General features: G+C 48.4%; 1 long non-coding RNA gene across 1 annotated transcript in view; it reads right to left on the bottom strand.

Moving 5' to 3' along the window:
- Positions 1-6,599: 6,599 nt before the first annotated feature.
- Positions 6,600-22,692, bottom strand: part of LOC133253331 (uncharacterized) — a 103,657-nt gene continuing 87,564 nt past the window's right edge. The window contains exons 2-3 of the long non-coding RNA XR_009738288.1: positions 13,829-13,994; positions 6,600-6,718 (exon numbers count right to left, since the gene is read on the bottom strand). This is a non-coding gene — a long non-coding RNA (uncharacterized LOC133253331). The remainder of the gene's footprint in view (positions 6,719-13,828; positions 13,995-22,692) is intronic.

Here is a 22,692-nt window from a genome sequence, read left to right on the forward strand (position 1 = left end):
AAGGCACTCAGTAATTTTCAGCACTTCGTTTCAGGTCTGAGGACAGGTCTGAGAAGGTTTGTTTCTCTAAACCCCTCTTTACCCCAAAGTCACACGCATCCTGAAAAATCTGAAACCCAGCACTTCCCCTGCCACCTTCGCAACTCCCCAGTGGCAGCAGGAGCTGAGCTGGTAAATGTCCCTTCTGATATGCTACTGTCAGCTTAAAATATCCCAGTGAGTGTGGAAGCCTCCCCACTGCCCGGGCTACCCTGCACCCAGCCTGTGCTGGCACCGTCCCAGCCACACTCCAGCATTGTCCAGGTGCCAACACTGCCCTTGGCAGACCCCCACTGCCTGGAACAACCCCACAGCCTCTCTCCTGAGCACGCCCACCGCCCTCAGCTCTCAGGCGCTGGCTGGCAATCTGCCAGGTTACCCAAGGTCAGAGGCAGAATGCAGGGAGAGGGGCAATGATTGCTTTTACCAAGCTGTGGGGAGCTGGCTCCTGCTGCCTGGCGCCCCCCAGGAGAGCTCTCAGCACCAGCAGCCCCCCACAGGGACCATGTCTTTATTTAGCTAAGCCTGACAAGGTAGGCGGAGCCTCAGAGCTGGGTCTGAGATGGACTGTCACTTGGAGGGCCCAGCTCAGTCTCCAGGGACTGAAAGGCGGCTCGCAGGGGCTAGAAACAGAAAGTGGGGACCAGGATGTTCCTCTCTGAGCAGACAAGCTGTCTTTGGGCCCGGCCTAGAGCTTACCAGATGAGCACATTTGCCTGGGTGCTCACCTCCCTCACCCTGACCTCTCGTCCTGGGAACTTCTTTTCCCATTATCCAGAAGGTTCTCTCCTTGCCCCCACTGTCCTCATATATACTAGTGCTTTCTTGCTGTCTTCTCCTTCCTACTGCTCTCAGGGGGAGGGTTACTGTTTACCCAGAAAGAATGAATTCCAATCATTAGGCTCTTAGGGTTGGAAGGAAACTTCCATGACAATAATAAACAAGTACCAACAAGTGCCTTGCGCTCAGCAACTCACAGTGCTTTCCCCTATGAATTTATCTCAGGCCTCCTGCACAGCCTCTGAAGTGGGCATTTTTCAGACTACAAAACCTAAAGTCAAGGCACCCAGGGACTTGTCCATGAGTGACTTGTCAGCGAGGAGCTGACCTACGACTTGAATCCAGTCCTGAGGGATTTTAAAGTCCTGTATTCGGGAAGTGTCCCTCCTTGAGGGACAGGGAAGCCTGGCATGCCGTAGTCCATGGGGTTCCAAAGAGTTAGACATGACTTAGTGACTGAACAGCAACAACTTGCTTAAAACATTTCAATAAAATAAAATACTTTTTAATAATAAAAACTAAGACAATGTCACAGAAACACTTGCCAGGACAGGGGACTCTCAGGGCCCCTGTTCCCTGATTCCAGACAGCTTGGATAGTTGAATTGTTCCTTTGCCTCCCCATGACTTCACATCTACAAGGATGGGAAGCAAGAGGGAGTTTCCCAGAAGTGCCTCAGGCTACACACACTCCTGGACAGCCAGATGCCTATCATTCTCCCTGGCAGCTGGCCTGCCTGGATGCTGTCTGCCCTCAGCAGAGGAGGGCAGGGCCACTCCCATCAAAGCCATCAAGTGCAGTCCCCACCTCCTACTTCACAGTGAAGCCATCACACCAGCAAAGCTGGCTCCATCCAGAATGGGCCATTTCCAGAGGTCCAGTGTCCCACTGCCTCCCTGTTCCAAGATGGGTGAGTCCCTGCCCCTTGGAGGGTGTGGAACTGGCTACACTAGGGATCTGCACTGCTAATAGTGGTGAGAGCTGCGGGATTCTGTAATTTCCCCAGCCCTGGCTTGGTCCCATTTCTTCCTGTTATTGCCACCTGGCTCCTGGAGCAACACCCCAGGGGGCATGTGGAGCATTTTGGAATGAGGGTCTGACTAGGGCTCAAGTTCCAGTTTTGACTTGGGTTTGCTGGCAGCCTCAGAAGAAGTTCAGTACTGTAGCACCATGAGTTGGCACTCAGAAAGAGTTGGAAGAAAAAAGGAAGAGGAAGGAAGGCTGAACTATAGGCTATTGGAACTTCTGTCCTCGCCTCCATCTCCATGCCAACTCCTCAATCTTCAACCAGGGCACCCCATAGAGTGAGAAAAGCATCCTCGGGTTCCAGCCAACAGCCTTGTCCCCAGCTACACGAGTGACCTTAGGTCCTCTAGAGTGACGCTCCCCACCCCACCAGCCTCACAAGGGAGAAAAAAGATCAAATCAGATGCTGAACAAGACAGTGCTTGGAAATGTATGAGGTGCTTTGCAGATGCAGGCCGCAGTCTCTCTGTTTGGGGGCAGCCCATCCACCCCCCGGGGGATATCTGGGGCCCCCCTCCCTTCTCTCCCACCCCCGACTTCAGGGAGGAGCAGCCCACACCTCAGGCACTGCTGGGGCAGCTCTTGCTGCTCTAGTGACTTGAAGACAAGATAAAGAGGAACATCCCCATTTTGACAATGGAAATACTGAGGCTTCCAGAGCTCAGCACTTACCACATTCTATCAAAAATGCCCATTTTCAATGGACAGGAACATTTAAAATGGTACCTTTTATTTTTTAATTTTTTAAATTATTCAAGTATGATAACACATTTACTAGCAAATTAGAAAATACAGAACAAAGTTACATATACTTCCACTATATATTAAAGTTATAAAACATACCTCTTTAAATGGCATGTTTAAAATGGAAAACCAACAGGGACCTATTGCATAGCACAGGGAGTTCTGGCCAATGTTATATGGCCACCTGGATGGGAGAGGAATTTGGGGAAGAATGGATACATGTATATGTATGGCTGAATCTCTTTGCTGTCCACCTGAAAATGTCAAAAGCCTGTTAATTGGCTACACCCCAATACAATATAAAAAGGTTTTTTTAATGCCCATTTTCATTGTGTATACTCCTCATCGACTCAAAGCTCTCTGAAGACAAGACCTATGTCTTCACCACAGATCATCAGAGGCTGGAACAGTAAGTGCTTGTTGGATGAATGAAAGAATGAGCCAATGATTCCTTTTACCTGACATAACCTTAGCACAAAGATGCAGGCCAGGACCACTGACCTGTTCCAAACACTTATCTCCTGTCACTGGACTGACTGGGGTAAATGACTCATATATGAATGCTCCTCTTTCCTCCTATTCTGTTCTTCTGTTTTTCTTAGGAACAATTGACAAATCTGACTAGAGGATTTTTTTTTTTTTTTTTTTTTGCCATTTAAATTCTTTTCATCGTAGATTGGCTTATGCCACTAAGTCACTTCAGTAGTGTCCAACTCTTCGTGACCCTATGGACTATATAGCCTGCCAGACTACTCTGTCCATGGGATTCTCCATGCAAGAATACAGGAGTGGATTCCAATGCCCTCCTCCTGGGCATCTTCCCAACCCAGGGATCAAACCTGCATCTCTTACACTCTTTGCTTTAAAGTCTAAATCTGCAAAGACTTAGTACATTGATGGAAGTCGGGCAGGTTAGAATTTCCAGTCTACACAGCAAAACTGTCTAGTCTTCTTTGATAGTGTGTGGACTGCCCCCCCACTCCCACTCCTGACCCAGTTACCCTAGTAATTGTTCAGTCTTAAGACTGAACCTTGTTTCTCCCCCAGCCCCATTCCCCTGAAGTGAGTAACAGAAGCACAGCCCACAGTGCTGGGAACACAGGGCTTCCTGATAAAAAAGGTTTCCCCCCTTCCTTTGGCCAAGCCACAACACAGCATGTGGGATCTTCGTTCCCCAACCAGGGATCAAACCCACGCCCCTTGCATTGGAAGATCAGAGTCTTAACCACTGGACTGCCAGGAAAGTTTCTGAGCAGAAATTCCTGCCTTCCCAAAGACGGTCAGCACCCTTGGTCAGCTCTGACCCCCTGATGTCCCCATTGCAAGGTGACCCCTGATGAGGGACCCCCATTGTCTATGTTTGCTGCTGCTGCTAAGTCACTTCAGTCGTGTCCGACTCTGTGCAACCCCATAGACAGCAGCCCAACAGGCTTCCCCGTCCCTGGGATTCTCCAGGCAAGAACACTGGAGTGGGTTGCCATTTCCTTCCCCAGTGTTGCCTTCCACCAAACCCAACTGGTTTCCCATTTCCTCTCAGCCGACTGCCATGTTGCAAGGCAGTCTGATAACCCATCCTAAGCCAAGAGAAAACCTATGTATTTGAAGAGTTGCCACTGTGTCACTGCAGTTTCCAGCACTAGCAAAACTGATAATGATCTGTTTTTTGGTAATCAATCCCAATCAATCAGTCATTGAATTCTTCAATGCCTTCTTGGTTCTCCTCCCTGACTGACGCATATGCATTTTAAAGAAATAAGAACAGAGAGACAGGCCTTAATGCGAGCTAATGGCTCTCTAATAGTAGAAATAAGGCACCAGAAGAAAGGAGATACAAATGAGAATCCAAGAAGGCAAATCTGCCTGTGCAGCATCTCAGCCACTCCCCTGTCCTCACCGGAGCACATGTGTTAATTGATCGAAACTAAGACTTTTCAACGCAGCACTCCAGGCAGCCACAACCAGTCATTTGAGTTGACTCATGAGTTCCTTTAATCCCCTTGTAAATGCTGCTCCGTGAACTCTGAATACCCTCTGTTCTAAGATCCAGGGTTCCGGGAGGTACCTGGGAAGCTGGTGTTCAAATCACACTCTGGGATACCCCCCATATATGCCCAGACATGCCAGCAGTGTCCCAAGGAGGTGTCCAAAAGGCTTTTCCAAAGACAGAAACCATCCACCCCACTAAGGAGGACAGGCAGCGGGTGTGTTGGAGCAGACCTATCATGCCAAGAAAAACAATCAGCTCCAGTTGGAACCTGATGACTGATTTAAACCAATCCCCGCGTACAGAAGTGCTTCCAACTCCTATCAGTCCTGAAGGAGGGCCAGTTCTCCTCCAGGTGCTGCTCACAGCCTCTGTGGGATCCATCGCGCTCCTTTCTCCTGCAGTCTGACTCAGGTCGCCAGAGGATGAGAAAGGGCCTCCCTTCCGGCCTCTCCCACAGGAGGAGCCTGGAGTCAGGGAGGCCATGAGGCACAGCTGATGTTGTGTCTGTTGATGAGCAATTGAGGGCGATAAAATGGGCTGCACAAACGCCATACCAAGCTGGCCACGCCAGGCACAGGGCAGGAGGCCATGAGAGCCCTGCAGGGATGCAGGCAGCCAATGGGCCCACGTTCCCCACCCCAGACCCCTGCCTTTAGGGTTACAGTGAGAGTTTCCTTTGGTGCCTCCCTGCACCCTCTTCCTCCTTCCCATTTGTTCAAGGAGACATGGAATTGAGTCCTGCTAAGCTCCAGGGTCTTCCCTGGTGGCTCAGCGGGTAAAGAATCTGCCTGCAATGCAAGAGACACAAGAGACACGGGTTCGATCCCTGGGTTGGGAAGATCCCCTGAAGGAGGGCATGGCAACCCACTCTAGTGTGCTTTCCTGGAAAATCCCATGGACTGAGGAGCCTAGGCAGGCTACAGTCCAAAGGGTCACACAGAATAGGACACAACTGAGTGACTAAGCATGCAAGCAAGCAATCTCCTGGTACCATCCTGCTGTTGAGGGCGCTTCAGACAAGGCCTTTCCCCCAGGGAACCCTTCCCAATCCTCTCCTGGACACACTCCTTGGTCCACCCTTCTCCAGTTAGGACACCACCACGTGGGCCTGCTGATTGGCCTCTGGAAATAGGAAATGTAGAAGTAGCAGAATGCCTTACAAGGCACCATGGCCCATACCGTCTCTTCTGACCCTTAAAAAAAAAAGGAAAAAGAGCCCGTGCAAAAAGACAGGTAAGACTCTGCACTCAGAATTAGGCTGCCTGGCTCCGCCTCTTACCAGCTGCGTGTCCTTAGGAAAGTCCTTTAACTTGCCTCCCAGTGGGGACAGTAGTCTTCCTTGCCTCCCTTACACAACCCAGTGGTTCATCAGCCATCATGAAAGCACCTACTGTAATAGATACGGACACCAAATCGACAAGGCGCTGCCTCTGTCTTAGATAAAATGGTATCTAAAAGCTTCCAGCGTGGTTGGGGGAAGCAGATGGACAGATAAGTACAACAGAGTTTGGAAACTATGGTGCTGAATCAGGGTATAGTGGGGAGAGGGGTTGACTGAAAACTGGATATGTATAGAAATGAGGATTTTAGAGCAGACACTGCTTAAAGAAATAGCACTAAAGACTTACCAGGGAGCATTCCCATATGTGTAATTGTGCCAAGGGTCAAAAAAGGTAATAGGTGTTAGCCTGCTCTATAAAAAACTATAAAAAGCTGTCCAATGCAAAGGGTTAGTTATGCTATTAACATAAAATGTCAGGCCTCGGCCAACCAAGATGGGTTGTATTGGTTAAACAAGGTTGTGTGTGTGTGTGTGTTAAGTCACTTCAATTGTGTCTGACTCTTTGCAACCCCATGGACTGTAGCCCGCCCGACTTCTCTGTCCATGGGATTCTCTGGGCAACCAATACAGAGTGGGTTGCCATGTCCTCCTCCAGGGGATCTTTCTGACCCAGGGATGGAACCCAAGTCACACAAGACTATGCTAAAGCAAAAAAAAAAAAAAAAAATCTGCAGAGTCTCCAACATTTACACCACCAAAGTTTATTTCTGCCTTACACAATATGCTCTGTTGGCAGGGGCTCTACTCCACACAGTCACTCAAGGATCCAGACTGGCTGATGGGCTGTCATCTTCCACCTCCTGGAATACAAAGCATCCTCAGTCACTATAGCTGGAGTGCAGAGAGCCAGCCAGAGTGATAGGTGTCACTTTCACCTACAACCCATAGGCCAGAACCAGTTATGGGGTCCTGTCTAACAGCACAGGGACTGATCGATGTGGGGAAGTCTGGTGGGCATCAATGTCTTTATCACATGAGCCACAGAAACCTCTCTGCATCCCGAAAAACTTGAGTGTTTGGCTAATCAGAGAGTCCTTTAAGGAAATCTGTGTCTGATTCCCTGGGGGCCAAGCAGTCTCAGGAAGATGGTACTGAACCTGAATTCTTCCTAATTCCAGAGTGACTAGCTATGGCAGAGAACTAAGGGACAGCCTCGAGATTTAAGTTATGTCTGTGACTCAAATAAACCCAGAGTTAAAAATCAGATCAGATCAGATCAGATCAGTCACTCAGTCGAGTCCGACTCTTTGCGACTCCATGAATCACAGCACGCCAGGCCTCCCTGTCCATCACCAACTCCCAGAGTTCACTGAGACTCACGTCCATCGAGTCAGTGATGCCATCCAGCCATCTCATCCTCTGTTGTCCCCTTCTCCTCTTGCCCCCAATCCCTCCAAGCATCGGAATCTTTTCCAATGAGTCAACTATCATAGCTAACTCATAATGAGCACTTACGGTGAAGATCGCTCAGTCGTGTCTGACTCTTTGCGACCCCGTGGACTGTAGCCTACCAAGCTCCTCTGTCCATGGGATTTTCCAAGCAATAGTACTGGAGTGGATTGCCATTTCCTTCTCCAGAGAACTTCCCGACCCAGGGATCGAACCCGGGTCTCCCACATTGTAGACAGATGCTTAACCGTCTGAGCCACCGGTGCTAAGTCCATAACATCTGTGTTGATTGATTTAAGCCTCACAATAACCCACGGAGGTAAATAGCCCCCATTGATATATGAAAATAATAGACTAAGTCCAAGTTCTTCACACTCTTCAATGAGTAAAACAGCAGAGTAGGAAGTTGAATGCAGAACTAGCCCATCTCCAAAAACCACCAAGTTATTTACCACCAAGTTATTCCACTGCAGTCCCAAGATCCAGATTTTCTCTGGGTATATGATATTGGTAAGAGAAGGAAATGGCAGCCCACTCCAGTATTCCTGCCTAGAGAATCCCGTGGACAGGGGAACCTGGGGGGCTGCTGTCCATGGGGTCGCACAGAGTCAGACACGACTGAAGCGACTTAGAACGCATGCATGCATTGGAGAAGGAAATGGCAACCCACTCCAGTGTTCTTGCCTGGAGAATCCCAGGGACAGAGGAGCCTGGTGGGCTGCTGTCTATGGGTTCGCACAGAGTTGGACACGACTGAAGCAACTTAGCAGCAGCAGCATGATCTTGGGTAAGTCAGTTCACATCTCTGAACCTCAACTTTCTCATCTGTAAAATGAGATTAATAGCAATACCTGTCTCATAGAGGGACTTCTCAGGTGGTACAAGTGGTAAAGAACCTGCCTGCCAATGCAGGAGACACAGGAGATATGGGTAATTTGATCCTTAGGTCAAGAAGAGCCTCTGGAGGAGGGAAGGGCAACACACTCCAGTATTCTTGCCTGGAGAATCCCATGGACAGAGGAGCCTGGCAGGCTACAGTCCAAATGGTCGCAAAGTCGGACATGACTGAGCGACTTAGCATGCACACATGCTTCTCATAGGATTTTTGAGAGACTCCAAGGATTATCTCCAGGGCCTCCTTGGCGGTCCAGTGGTTAAGACTGCATTCCAAAAAAGGGGGTGGGAGTTTGAACCCTGGTTGGGGAGCTAAGATCCCACATTCCTCATGGCCAAAAAAAAAAAAAACTCATAAAAATGAAGCAGTATTGTAACAAATTCAATAAAGGCTTTTTAAATGGTTCATATTAAAAAATCTTAAAAAAAAAAGATTACCTGTTAATTATCTTAGAGAAAAAAGAGTTTTTGTCAACTATACATTCTCTGCTGGTACATGACCAAAAAAATACCTGTGGATTAGACATCCCCTAGGGACCAAGCAGGAGTCTGGAGAAAGATCACACCTGTTGGATGAGGGCAAAGCAGGACAGGTCCCTTATTTCCCCAAGGGTTCTTGCTGACACACTGGAAACAGCCCCAGCCAGCTGGCCAGCTGCGCTAGGTGGAGACCTTCCTTGCCTCTTCCACTGGCCCCAGGCTCCCTTTGGCAACTTGGCCACAGCTTCATATTTGTTTATTTTTCCTGCAGAGGTTTTTGCAGTGTATCTCCCAAGTAGGACAACTACATCAATAAGTTCCATTGCATCACGAGTGTGATGAAGAACAGAGTCTGGCTTGTTGGCTGAGGCTTCCGGTCCAGGGCACAAGGCACTGTCTCACATACACGTCCTCCCCACCCCTCAACAGTCTGGCCCCTTATGCCCTCACCAGCACTTTTCCCCCTCCTCTAATTCCATTCTGGGCTTCCAAGATAGCTCAGTGGTAAAGAATCCACCTGCCAATGCAAAAGAAATGGGTTCTATCCCTGGGCCGGAAAGATCCCCTGGGGAAGGAAACGGCAACCCACTCCAGCCTTCTTGCCTGGAAAATCCCATGGACAGAGAGCCTGGTAGGCTACAGTCCATGGGGTCACAAGAGTCAGACACAACCAACTAAACAACAACCACCACACTTTCGTTCCGCCCCGGGGCCCCGCTCTAGCCTGCTTGGTCCACACTTCCATCTCCCAAAGCACTGACCACAGATCCTATTCTTCCCCATCCCAGAACCTTCAGTCCTCCACCACCTCAACACAATCCTTCCACCATCTCCGCCTGTCAGATCCTTCCCGGATACAAAATTGTCAATAGCGGTTATTTCTGGCTGATGAGATTACAGGTTATCTTTTTCTTTCCAAGATTTGGAGCAATGAGCCCATTCTACTCTTACAGTCAGAAAAGCACAGTGAAGTCATGCTTCAAGACCCTGCCATCCTGCAAGGCCCCCCTTTACTCTAACACCTAGTTACCTGTCTACTCTGAAATCCTACAGCTCTCAGCCCTACCACAAATGTCTTTGTACTTGAGTTAGTTGACTGTGTGTAAATGTTTGAGCACGTCCTTGCGTGCTCAGTCATGCCCAACTCTTTGCAACCCCATGGACTATAGTCCACTAGGCTCCTCTGTCCATGGGATTTCCCAGGCAAGAAGACTGGATTGGGTTGCCATTTCCTCCTTCAGGGGATCCTCCTGACCCAGGGATCAAACCCGTGTCGCCTGTGTCCCCTGCATTGGCAGGTAGGTTCTTTACAACTAGCTCCACCTGGGAATGTCGGATACCCACAACCAAATCGTAAATGCCATGAAAGCAGGGACTTTTCACACACATCTGCCCTCCCTGCACAGCCCTTTGCATATAGCTGGGTTCCATGCACATAGTGAATTGTGAATGTGACTTGGCAATTACAAGAGTTTCAGGGATGGACGTGATATGCCTTACTTTGGTTTGGGGGCCAGAAGGTACAGGGGTGGTGGTGTTGGAATCATTGCAAGTTAGAATGCAGGGGTCTTAGACTTCGTATAACCCAATGGCCTGTATTTATACAGACTCTCTAACATTGAGTTTGCCCAGCAATAGGATTTTCTTACTCCCACCACATGAGCAGCCAAACTAAGGCCTGGAGCAGTAAAGCAATTTGGCCCACGAGTCCAGAACCCACATCTCCTGTCACCCAGCCCACGCTTTAACCACTAAACCACAGCTGCCACTCCAAGACCTTATTAATAGCCATTTCTCCCCCCAGTCAGTGGTTGGACATGGCTTGCCAGGTTAATAATTTGTTCATTAGGTGCCTAATGAATTACTTGCTAATTGCTAACTTGATGAACAGCCAGCAGTCCCCATCTGCCTGGAGAAATGGAAGCAAATAACCACAGAAGAGCTGGCCAAGCTCTGGTCTCTGGAGAGCAGGAATTTTCAGCCTGAGAGGGTGGTGGCCATGGCTCCCAGGGAAGAAGACTGTGTTGGCCAGTCGCCTGGAATACTGAGAAGTTCCCAGGGAGTTGTACCTTCCAGGTAAGCCAGTACGGACGGGTGACTCTTGTTGGACCTATAAGCTCCCTACAAAAGTTTAGGGCTGCCCAGATCATCTTCCAATCTTCAAGTCTTCTCTCCACAAAACGTCCCCTATTGATTTTCCTTCTTCTTTTTTTTTTTATATATTTATTTATTTGGCTGCACTGGGTCTTAGTTGCAGCATTTGAACTCTTAGTTGCAGCATGTGGAATCTAGTTCCCTGACCAGGTATTGAACCTGGGCCCCCTGCATGGGTAGCACAGAGTCTTAATCACTGGAGCACCAGAGAAGTCCCCTTAACGATTTTCTTATATTTCCATTTTCTCTGAACTTCTACCACTTGAAGTCGGTACTGTTCAATTTAAATGTCATCTTATGTTTTCTCTGAGTGTCAGTCTGGTTTCCCCATCTTGAAGGCAGACACAAGATCGCTATTGGACTCCAAGCCTCCTGAGAATATAAGCCACATCTTTCTTGTTCATCCTTTCATCTCCCATACCAACAGTGCCCAAATTCATAAGTATTTATTAAAGGAATGAATAATTCATACTTTCCTGGATACATCTATAATAGCTTGCTAAGGCTGCCATAACAAAATGCCACAGACTGGGTGGCTTCAACAACAGAAATACATTCTCTCACAATTCTGGAGGCTGGAAGTCCACGATTAAGATCCGACCAGTCCATTCTGAAGGAGATCAGCCCTGGGATTTCTTTGGAAGGAATGATGCTAAAGCTGAAACTCCAGTACTTTGACCACCTCATGCGAAGAGTTGACTCATTGGAAAAGACTCTGATGCTGGGAGGGATTGGGGACAGGAGGAGAAGGGGATGACAGAGGATGAGATGGCTGGATGGCATCACTGACCCGATGGACATGAGTCTGAGTGAACTCCGGGAGTTGGTGATGGACAGGGAGGCCTGGCGTGCTGCGATTCATGGGGTCGCAAAGAGTCGGACATGACTAAGCGACTGAACTGAACTGAACTGAGGCTAGGGTTCTCCTTGGCTTGTACACGGCCACCTTCTCACTTCGTCCTCACATGGCCCTTCCTCCGTGTGTGAGTATCCATGGTGTCTTCATGCATGCAAATTTCTTCCTATAGGACACCCTTACAGGATTTGACTAAGGCCCATTTTAACAACCTCATTTTAACTTTATTACCTCTTTGGAGACCTTAACTCCAAACACAATCACATTCGGAGAGTGGAAGGTCAGGATTTCAACACAGAAATTGGGGATGGGCACAATTCTCCATATAACAATTTCCCACCCTGCAATGCATATCTCAGTGCTCCACATGTATTAAAGCATGGGTCCCCAACACCAGCCCCCACCGGCCACACAGCAGGAGGTGAGCCACGAGGGGCAGGTGAGCAACAAAGCCTTATCTGTATTTACAGCCACTCCCCATGGCTTGCATTACTGCCTGAACCATGCCCCACGTCCCCACCGTTCATGGAAAAACTGTCTTCCACGAAACCAGTCCCTGGTGCCCCAAAGGTTGGGGACCACTGTATTAAAGAGTCATGCATGCTAAGTCGCTTCAGTCGTGTCTGATTCTTTGAGACCCTATGAACTGTAACCCACCAGGCTCCTCTATCCATGGGGTTTCTCCAGGTAAGAACACTGGAGTGGGTTGCCATGCCCTTCTCCAGGGAATCTTCCCAACCCAGGGATCGAACCAAAGGCTCCAAAGTTGGAGCTTTCCATTTTTTCTGGGGGAAGGGTTCATCTTGGTGACCTGGTTCGCAGTCGTGCTCATATCCCAGAAAAACTCCAGGGTGGAATATTTAAGGCAAACCCTCTTGGTCATGTTGGTTCCCAAATCCTTACAGCCCTGTTATTTTTGAAATCACTTTCGAGCAGTACTGAATAGAGATGATGATTTTTCACATTTGCATAGCAATTTTTCTTATCAGAGCACGTTCTCGTTTTATCCCTCCAGCATGGCTGTGAGGGAGGAAGTGGAGGGTTACAATGTCCATCTTACAGACAAAGAATTGAAGTAAGAAGGAATTAATCAGCTTTCCCGAGTCGTGACTTTCACTCCCAGGTCCCTTCCTAGGAACCCCTGTAGGACAGACCTCAGTCATTTCCATCTGTGTCTGAAGACCCAGCGAGGACCAGGCACAAAGGGACACTCAGGGATGTTTGGCATTAATAAGAATGAGCTGCAGTTAGAATCCTGACCCAGCATGGAAAGAGGCTGAAAAATCAGTATTGACTACCGCCACCCACCCTCTCCCACCCTCAAGGGCCCAGTAGGCAGCCAGCTGCAATGCCTAAAGTTCCCATGCCAGCCTGCTTTTCAGTCAAGACCCCAAAGCCCAAGGTTAAACTGAACATGATTCTGAGAGATAATATATCTATTTTCACTTCCACACTGCTCCCAGGGACAATAATGAAAATGTGTTTATGATAAAATCACAAAATCATCTCACATATTATTTATTTTTATCCTTTTATGTCACAAGTATTTTTAGAATCTCCCTCTGATATATTGTGGAGTGAAGCAGGGTATACATTTTCCCAAATGCATTATCTCATTTCATCCTCAAAACAAAGCTTAAATGTGGATGAGAAGGATATTATACCCATTTGGCAGAGAAGTAAAGCAAAACAGAGAGGTCAAGTATTTGCCCAAGTGGAACAAGAAGCAGTGGGCCTGACTCACACTGCCTGTCCTTTGCTCAGCATCTCTAGATTGGTGTGGGAGGAAGTCTGAGGAAGCTAACCAGGAGGGGCTCCTTCTTAGGACCGATTTGTTGTTTAGCTAAGTTGTGTCTGACTTTTCTGCAACTTCACAGACTGTAGCCTGCCAGGTTCCTCTGTCCATAAGATTTCCCAGGCTAGAATACTAGAGTGGGTTACCATTTCCTTCTCCATGGGATGTTCCCAACCCAGGGATCAAACCCGAGTCTCTGGCCCTGCAGGTGGATTCTCTACGCTGAGTCACCTAGGAAGCCCTCTTAGGGCAGGAGGAAAAGAGAAAACCCTGCACTAGCAGATGCCGGATACTATATGCAGATGTATCATCTTTGGCACAGAGTTTTTGAATACTTTGTACCTGAATTATTTCAACTGAGGTGCAGACTCTCCAGCCCCACACTGGCCCCATCACATCTTACTGCATCAGTCTCCACTGTGCATGGTTATGTTGCCATCCAGATGCTAATGGATTTTGAGTCTGCAGTCCTCTTTGGTCTGTGAATAGCAGCCTCGCAGTGACCGTCCTTGAAAGAAAGAAAGTGAAAGAGAAAGTCACTGAGTCATGTCCGACTCTTTGCAACCTCATGGACTATACAGTACATGGAATTCTCCAGGCCGGAATACCGGAGTAGGTAGCCATTCCCTTCTCCAGTGGATTTTCCCAACTCAGGGATTAAAGCCAGGTCTCCCACATTGCAGGAGGATTCTTTGCCAGCTGAGCCACTTGGGCAGCCCAATGGATATTTGGGATGGAAGAAATCCCAAATGGGATGGTACAAGACGGGGCTCAGGAAGGGGGCATGGGGTAACAGCCAGTGCAAACTGCACTCCCCGTCCCCCTCACCCAGCAATAGAATTCTGCCAAGGTCAGCAGACCCTGCACCACGCGATGGAGTCTGGAGATTTAGGCCCCCAGAGGCTGCTCCCCCTACATTCCTGGGCATAACTGGACCACATTTTCTACCCTCTTTGATCATCCTTCAACACATGGTGTGAAATAGGCAGATTAAACCAGCCATGGTCTCTCATCAGCTCAGCCAACCAGGAGAAGGTGTGAGCCTCACAATCTCCATAAAAAACCCATACAAGAGGCACACAGCCGTTGACACAATAGTCCCACTGCTGGCTCCCTGCCAGCTTTTTTCTCTGATGAACACAGGTGGTCCAAACCCAAACAGGTCCCCTGCTGCCATGTATAAGCCTGGACTCCTGGGTAAATGACCTGAAACATACAGTCCTTGTCCACCCCTCCTCACCAGGCATGTCTGTCTCTAGCCTGAGTGTGCTCAGCCTCCCAGCCTCTCTCCTCCTCCCCTCATTGGTCTGGAGCTTTAGAGTTGCTCTTTTGTCTCATACTGATGTCATCTAGCTCTTCAAGCCCTTCCCTTCCTCAAGCAGAGTCCATCCTGGGCCTTTGCTGCCAGCATAGATCAAAATCTGTGACTACGTGGTGCCAGCTTTTTGGCATGCTAAGGATGTAAAAGGAATGAGAGGTGGGAGCATGGCAACTCCCAGTAGGATGGAGGGAGAAGGAGGCATCAAAGGAGCTGTCACTCAGAGACCCACTCACAGCAGGACTTCGGCAATGCCAAGGATCCAGGAGTGTGTTACTGCGAGAGTGGGTTGCACACGCTCAATGGATCTGATGGTGTTGGTGGGAATGTCAGCTACGGAGGCTGAATTCTCTGGGACTCTGTTGCACAAAGAGAAGGCAATGCAGGACGAAGGCCCTGGCTCCTGGAAAGGGGCCCCAGGAAGGAGGTGAGAGATGCACTTAAACACGCCTAGTACTTCTTATGCCCTGGGTACCTGTCTTGGTGAAACTGGGAGGGTCTTCCAGCAACCAGGCAATCTCACTGGGGTAGAAACCTGGAAAGCAACTTCACTCTCACAGGACATCAGAGGTAGGGGGCTGCCTCTTGATGGCTTTGCAGAAATATTTGACACTTCCACTCTTTCCAGAAAATTCATTTTCAAACCCTACTTAGAACAGGATGGTGGCTGGGCTAGCCTCTCTGGGCCCCCAGGAGAGAGGGGGAGCCGTGTGCACGGAGCAAGACAGAGCCAAACCCCCATGCTGGGCCAGGACCAAACATGTACTTGCAGTCACTTCTTTGGAAGCCACCAGGGCCCCTGTGGAGTGTCCTCTGGGTGGCATCTCTCTGTTCTCTCTGCCTCTTGCCTGCAGCCCTGGAACAGAAGCCAGAGCTGGCCTCCCTTGAGGCAGGCTCACAAGTGGTCCACACCTCATTCAGTGCTGCCAGAGGTCCCACCAGAGGCTGGGGGCTGGATCTTCTCTGCAGCTCTGAAACTGAAAATGTTAGTCATTCAGTCATATCTGACTTTTTTGATCCCATGGACTGTACTTCACCAGGCTCCTCTGTCCATGGGATTCTCCAGGCAAGAATACTGGAGTGGGTTGCCATGCCTCTCTCCAGGGGATCTTCCCAACCGAAGGATGGAACCCGCATGTCTTATGTCTCCGGCACTGGCAGGCGGGTTCTTTACCACTAGCACCACTGCAGCTCTAACCCCTTCTAAATTCCCAAGCCACTTTTCCACAGCTCCTAGAGACTGTGCGGCTGGTTTCCCCAGGCTGGATCAGCCAGGCAGTTGAGTGCCCCTCCCAGGACTAAATCCCAAAGAATGTCTCGGCTAACCAAACTCTAACCAAACTCATGGGCAGGGCCCAAGAATGTGGAGTGTCCCCTGTCCTCCATCCACCTCGGGTGCTTGGTGGGCTCGAGGAGCAGCCGTTTATAGTCCCAAAGTCCACAGCCCCTCTCCACAGGTTCTTCAAATGCCAGAGACCCTGGGGTCCCCCTGCGTACAAAGTCCTCCCCTATGCACACCCCCAAAGGCTGTCCTGAAGAGCTCCACTCTGGGAGTGAAACGGGGGTCTTCCCCTCCACCCCCAGCCCAGGACACTCACTGCAGAGTCTGCCTTAGCTTCCTTTGTTGTTGTTGTTTTTTTTTAATTTAAAAAAAAATTAATTATAGATTTACAGGAAGTTATAATTTAAAAAAAACAGTATGACGGGTCTCATAGACCCTTCATGCAGTTTCCCCTCACAGTTACAATGGACATAACTCTCCTACAGTATCACCAGGAAACCGACAGAGCACCGCGAGTGCCTGCAGTCCCCGGCCACTTTCTCACAAGCAACCACCGCTGCAACCAAGATACAGAGCCATCCGTTGCCACCAGGGCCCCTCCTCCTCTTCCTCCCCCTCTCACACCTCTGCCCCCATCCTCACCTCCCTAGCCCCAGGTCGTCACTAGCGGTTTTCTATCTCTGTTAAGTATGTCACTTCCGGTCTTTGCCCCACTGAGCTAGTGGCCACTGGAAACCACCTCAGAGACAGGGCAGACCCCAGATGAGAAGACTGACCAGGGCTGGCAGGCCCAGGACACAAGTGGCCCCAGGAGTCCAGCCTCACCTGGATCCAGGTACCTCACATACCTGGAGCCTGTGTGCCCCAAACCTGCCTTCACCTGCCCGTGTCGGGCCTTCTCACTCCTCTCCCAGTTTGCCTCCATCCTCTTGCTGCCCTGGACAGGGTCCCTCATCCGTCTGGCACTGGAAAGCAGCTGCTCTCTGCTGCCCTCATCAGGCAGTCTGCTGCTCCAAGTGTCTGGGCCCCAGGATTTTAATTTGAAATTCTCCCAAGTCATGCTTCCCCATACTGTACTGACATAATTCATTTTTATTACCTAAATATAGGGCTTAATATTTTTCCCTGTTAAATTTCATCTTGTTTGTTTCAGGCATCATTTCAGCTTATCAGGATGTTTTCAAAGCCTCAGCTATCTCTCTGGACCTCAATTATCCCTTCTAACTGTCATCTAAAAATTTAATAATGCTGCCCTCTGTGTCTTCACCCACGTCACAGATGAAAGGTTGACTTGAAGCGAGTTCTGTGGCACAATACTAGGAGCCCCCCTTCTAAACTGAGATTTGAGATTTAATCAATCTCCTTTAGGGAACAATTTTTCAGCAACTGTAGGTCCCCCGCAAGTGCATATCAGCTGGACTTCTTTTTTTTCCATTTATTCACAAGGTTGCCATGAATGATTTTACACTGTCCATTCAAGGGTTGGCCAGCCGAGGTAGCTAAGCCTCATCAGTCTCTCAGTATAAAACATGCTCACACTTCCTTTTGTACCCAAGTTATAGCGCCTTTGAGTCTCTACTCATTTCATCAGGAGCCTGATTCCCAAATATGCCCAAGAATACTCAGGATTGTATACGTTTATCTAAAACACAGCCCTCCAAAAGGTTACCTAACTGTTTTACCTGCAAACAAACCTGAAACTCAGAGGCCAGTTTTGCTCCTCGGCCTTATTTGTGGAGGCAAAGATGGCTTTCTGAGGTCAGTCATGACCCTCAGTCGTGTCCCACTCTATCTGAGGTCAGACAGAGGACATCAAATCTGCCCAGGACCCAAGTTTTGCATCTGTAATTGGAAGCCTGCAGTTTTCCCCCCTCCAAACTTTAAGCTTTTTATTTTGTATTGGAGTGTACCCAATTAACAATGTTGTGATAGTTTCAGATGAACAGCAAAGGGACTCAGCCATACATATTCATGTATCCACTCTCCGCCAAGGCCCCCCTCCCTCCCAGGCTGCCACATAACATTGAGCAGAGTTCCCTGTGCTATACAGTATGTCCTTGTTGGTTGGTCATTTTGAATATAGCAGTGTGTACATGACCATCCCAAACTCCCTAACTGTCCCTTCCCTCCCTCACCCCACCCTGCAACCATAAGTTCATTCTCTAAGTCTGTGAGTTTCTTTCTCTTTTGTAAGTAAGGTAATTTGTATCATTTCTTTTTAGATTCCACATATAAGGGATGTCATACAATATATCTCCTTCTTTTTCTGACTTGCTTCACTCAGTATGATAATCTCGAGGTCCATTCATGTTGCTGCAAATGGCATTATTTCATTCCTTTTAATGGCTGAGTAATATCCCATTGTATATATGTACCACATGGAAGCCTGCAGCTTTCCCCCAGACTCACCAGGGCCCCAGGACATTAGGGCTCTAGAACTGTCTCCCCCATACCCCTGACTGATGGTCCTACAGGCCTGACCCCAAGCCTGAGTCCCCCTTTCCTACTGGTAAGTTTCTACCCATGGAGCCTTGCTGTTCTTTCCTGCCTGCAGCCATCAAATACATCCATGTAGACAAGAGGTCCCATTCCCCATCTCTGTGAGGACCCCTCTGCTCCTGTGTATGCTCAGGATAAAACCTGAGACTTAAGAGAGAGGTACCATCAACAAGGTTGCCCTCTACCCAAGTTCCATGTCACATGGACAGTATCAGGAGAAGGGTAACCCCTCATCCACCACTCTGGGCTGAGCAGAAGCACCCTGTGCCACCCTGATGATCAATTTAACAGCCGTCAAAAGAAGAAAGCAGGTGGGATTATCTGCTTTGTTCTAAGTGAACTCATGCTAGCTTCTAGCAATCACCTTTCTTTTCTAAGAACTCACAAATCATCAATTTCAGGCATCTGTTTCAGAATTTTGCCAAGAATCAACATTGAAATGACTGAATAATCATTTCCAGAATCAGGGAAGGTTTCAGGCTAACTGGGCCTGATGAATGAGTAAGATCCTTAAGTGGAAACCAAGGCTTCTCCAAGTCCTGTCAGCTGTTCTTCCCCTCTCACTCGCCATCATGACCACATTCACACCCACATGTTCACACACGTACCCAGGAGACACCCTCCACTGAACTATACTCAGAGGCCCCCACAGCCCCTCTAACAAGGACATGCCATCCAGCACAAAGACACTCTAAGTCAGCATTCCTGATTCCTCCCCATCTTTTCATCTCATTCAGAGTGGCTGTGTCCTCTGTCCATCACCCCCATCCCTTCCCAGGAGGTAATAGACATCTTCATATGTGTAATTGTAACTATGGCTGAGGAGCCGCACGATGGCGGGGCAAAGGGAGCCAGGCACGTGGGAAGGTGCTCAGACGGGCTCTGACCCATGCCGCACACACACCTCCATCTGTCAGCAGCCGCCCTCCCTGTGTGGGAAGTTGATGGAGCGTTGACTGCCAGTTCACTAACGTCCTTGTCTGCAGACGCTGCAAAGACACAGTTTTCCAAAGAGGAATTCTGAGGCTTAGACTCCAGTCTTCTCAAAATGATAGTAATTAAAGTGGAGAAGGGCAGCACGTCTGGGCCCCTCCTTAACCTGTCATTTCTGGGCTGATGATGGGAATCTTCAAGGTCACTCTGTCCTCCTCCTAGATGACCCCCTTCTTTTCTTCCTGCTCCTCTCACCTCTCCAAGCCAGGCCTCAGACAACCAAGGGCCCAGCTTTCCCCAATCATCAGTAAGGCCAACCAGGTCCCCTAGAATGAAAGTGTTAGTCGCTCAGTCATGTCTGACTCTTTGAGACCCCATGGACTGTAACCCTCCAGGTTCCTCTGTCCATTGGATTCTCCAAGCAAGAATACTGGAATGGGTAGCCATGCCTTTCTCGAAGGGACCTTTCCAACCCAGGGATCAAATCCTAGTCACCTGAGTCTCCTGTATTGCAGGCAGATTCTTCACTGTCTCATCCACTAGGGAAGCCCTCCCCTAGAATAGCAGGTGCCTTCAAAACTCAGCTCTTGGGAGTTGCTGAGTCTTCTTAGACTGGTCATCTAGGCCTCATGGAGTCTGGGGCTGGAGCAGAGACAGTGTCAGAGCTGGAAATGACCTCAGCACCATCCAGACCTTCTAATTTCACACAGGAGGAAACTGAGGTTCCAGAGAGAGAAGTAACTTGCTTAAGTTCAGTTGAATAGTCACAGAGTGAGAATGAGGGCTCAATTCTCCTGATTTCTGGTTTATTCCACTAACTCAGAGCCATTGACTGAAGGCAGGCACTGTGCTGGGTGTTTTACATAAATTATTTCTAATTTTGAGAAAATGGAGTGATCAGTCCAAGGTTACATACATCAAAAGTGGTAGATGAGAGATGCAAGCTCATTATCCCATTCTTTCTCATAAACAGCCATCAAGGGCAGCCAGAAGCCAGTTTGTGTGGGTTTGTGAATGTATAAGAGTGTGTCTCACACTCCAATAGGAGAAGTCCTGAAATCTATGACCCACCTATGGGGTTCCACTGATAACATTCCATGTCCTTCACAGTAAGGACCGCCCATGGCCAAATGTCATCAAAGGTGGGGTCAGGAAGGACAGATGCACCTGAATACAAGAGACAAGAAAGGATTCAGAGGAGAAAGTATACCTGGAGGTTGACCAAGGAGTAAGACCTGGAACATAAGATGGAAACAGGAAGAACCTTGGAATTAGGGAACTCTCAAGGCCTAAAATTCATCATTCAAAAAACCAAGATCATGGTATCTGGTCCCATCACTTCATGGCAAATAGGTAGGGAAAAAACGGAAACAGTAGCAGATTTTATTTTCTTGGGCTTCAAATCACTGCGAATGGTGGCTGCAGCCATGAAATTAAAAGATGCTTGCTCCTTGGAAGAAAAGCTATGACAAACCTAGACAGCCTATTAAAACCAGAGACATGACTTTACCGACAAAGGTCCATATAGTCAAAGTCAATACAGTTTTTCCAGTAGTCATGTACAAATGTGAGAGTTGGACCATAAAGAAGGCTGAGTGTCAAAGAATTGATGCTTTTGAACTGTGGTGCTGGAGAAGACTCTTGAGAGTCCCTTGGACAGCAAGGAGATCAAACTAGTCAATCCCAAAGGAAATCAACCCTGACTATTCTTTGGAAGGACTGATGTTGAAGCTGAAGCTCCAGTACTTTGGCCACCTAATGCAAAAAGCTAATTCATTGGAAAAGACTCTGATGCTGGGAAAGATTGAGGGCAGGAGGAGACGGGGGTGAAAGAGGATGAGATGGTTGGATGTCATCACTGACTGGATGGACATGAGTTTGAGCAAACTCTGGGAGATAGTGAAGGACAGGGAAGCCTGGTGTGCTGCAGTCCACAGGGTCACAAAGAGTCGGACGTGACTTAGGGACTGAACACAACAAAGTGGACCTAGTAAAACCTTAAGCCCCTCTTGGGTATTGCTTATTCATAAAAGAAACAAGGGATGCACATTCCCAATCTAGCTCCCAGATGTCTGCGCACTCCCTCCCCATATTCCATCCCCTACCTCATGGATTTGACAGGAGGATTGATCAGATCTCAGAGGAAGTGATGGGATAAATTTGCTCCTAGGGCACTGGCTCCATACACTACTTGCTTACCCAAGCTCTTGGGAAGGTAAGAGGTTTTGCAAAGGAAAGTTAGAGGAGAGGCAGTGGAGGGGAGGGAATGGAAAAAGACCAACCCCATCATGGACTTGGGCATAGCCCCCTGAGGCTTTTGTGGGTGGTGGGGCACTGCTTTCTTAGCTCTCCCCATGAGATGAAACAATTGCCATGTCATTGTCAGTTGAGTTATAACAACTTCCTTACCGTTTTTCTTTGTAAAATGAGGCTGATAATAGTATGCACCGCACAGGTTGGTTGTGAGGGTTAAATAAGACGCAAAGTACCTGCCAGAGTGGCTGGCACATAATCAGCCCACAATAAATGTTAGATTTTTATTATTGTTTTTATTTCTAGCTTGATGAAAAATGCATTATTTTTACACTGTTATAAAACTAAGAAAACCACGAGTTAGGTCCTACAAATTTCATTGCCAAGATCATGTACTTTGGACAGTTCTATTGCATTTGTGTTATTTAAACAAAAATTTCCCTTCTCGGGCAAGTTCAGAGGAAAGCATTTCCTCTACCGACCCAAGGCAGTGCTTATGCTCATAAAATACAACTTTTTCATTTCAAGGTGATTTCTAACTGCTCCTCATCACAGTATAATTCTGAGGTCAGTGGGGCAGGCATTGTTCCATTTCCTTTATTAGATGCTGAAACTCATGGTAAAGGAAGTTTGTTGCTGGACATAAAGCTTGGTCCCTGGTGCCCTGCTTAGTCTGCAATCCAGAAACATTGAATACGATAACTCCGCAGAATGCCTGCCTGTCCTCCCCAGCCGTCACTATTTGTGACCTGCCTCTGCCCTTTGCTGAGTCCTGCAGCTGTCCCAGGCTTCTTTCTAACCCAACGGGACCCTCACCTGAGAATGAGATGTTCAGCATCTTGAGGAGTCTGGAATTGTATGCAAAGATGCTAAAATTGCTCTTTTAAAAGGCACATAATGCAGAGTACATCATGAGAAATG

Source organism: Bos javanicus, chromosome 8 (assembly GCF_032452875.1).
Source record: "Bos javanicus breed banteng chromosome 8, ARS-OSU_banteng_1.0, whole genome shotgun sequence".
NCBI classification, from domain to species: domain Eukaryota; kingdom Metazoa; phylum Chordata; class Mammalia; order Artiodactyla; family Bovidae; genus Bos; species Bos javanicus.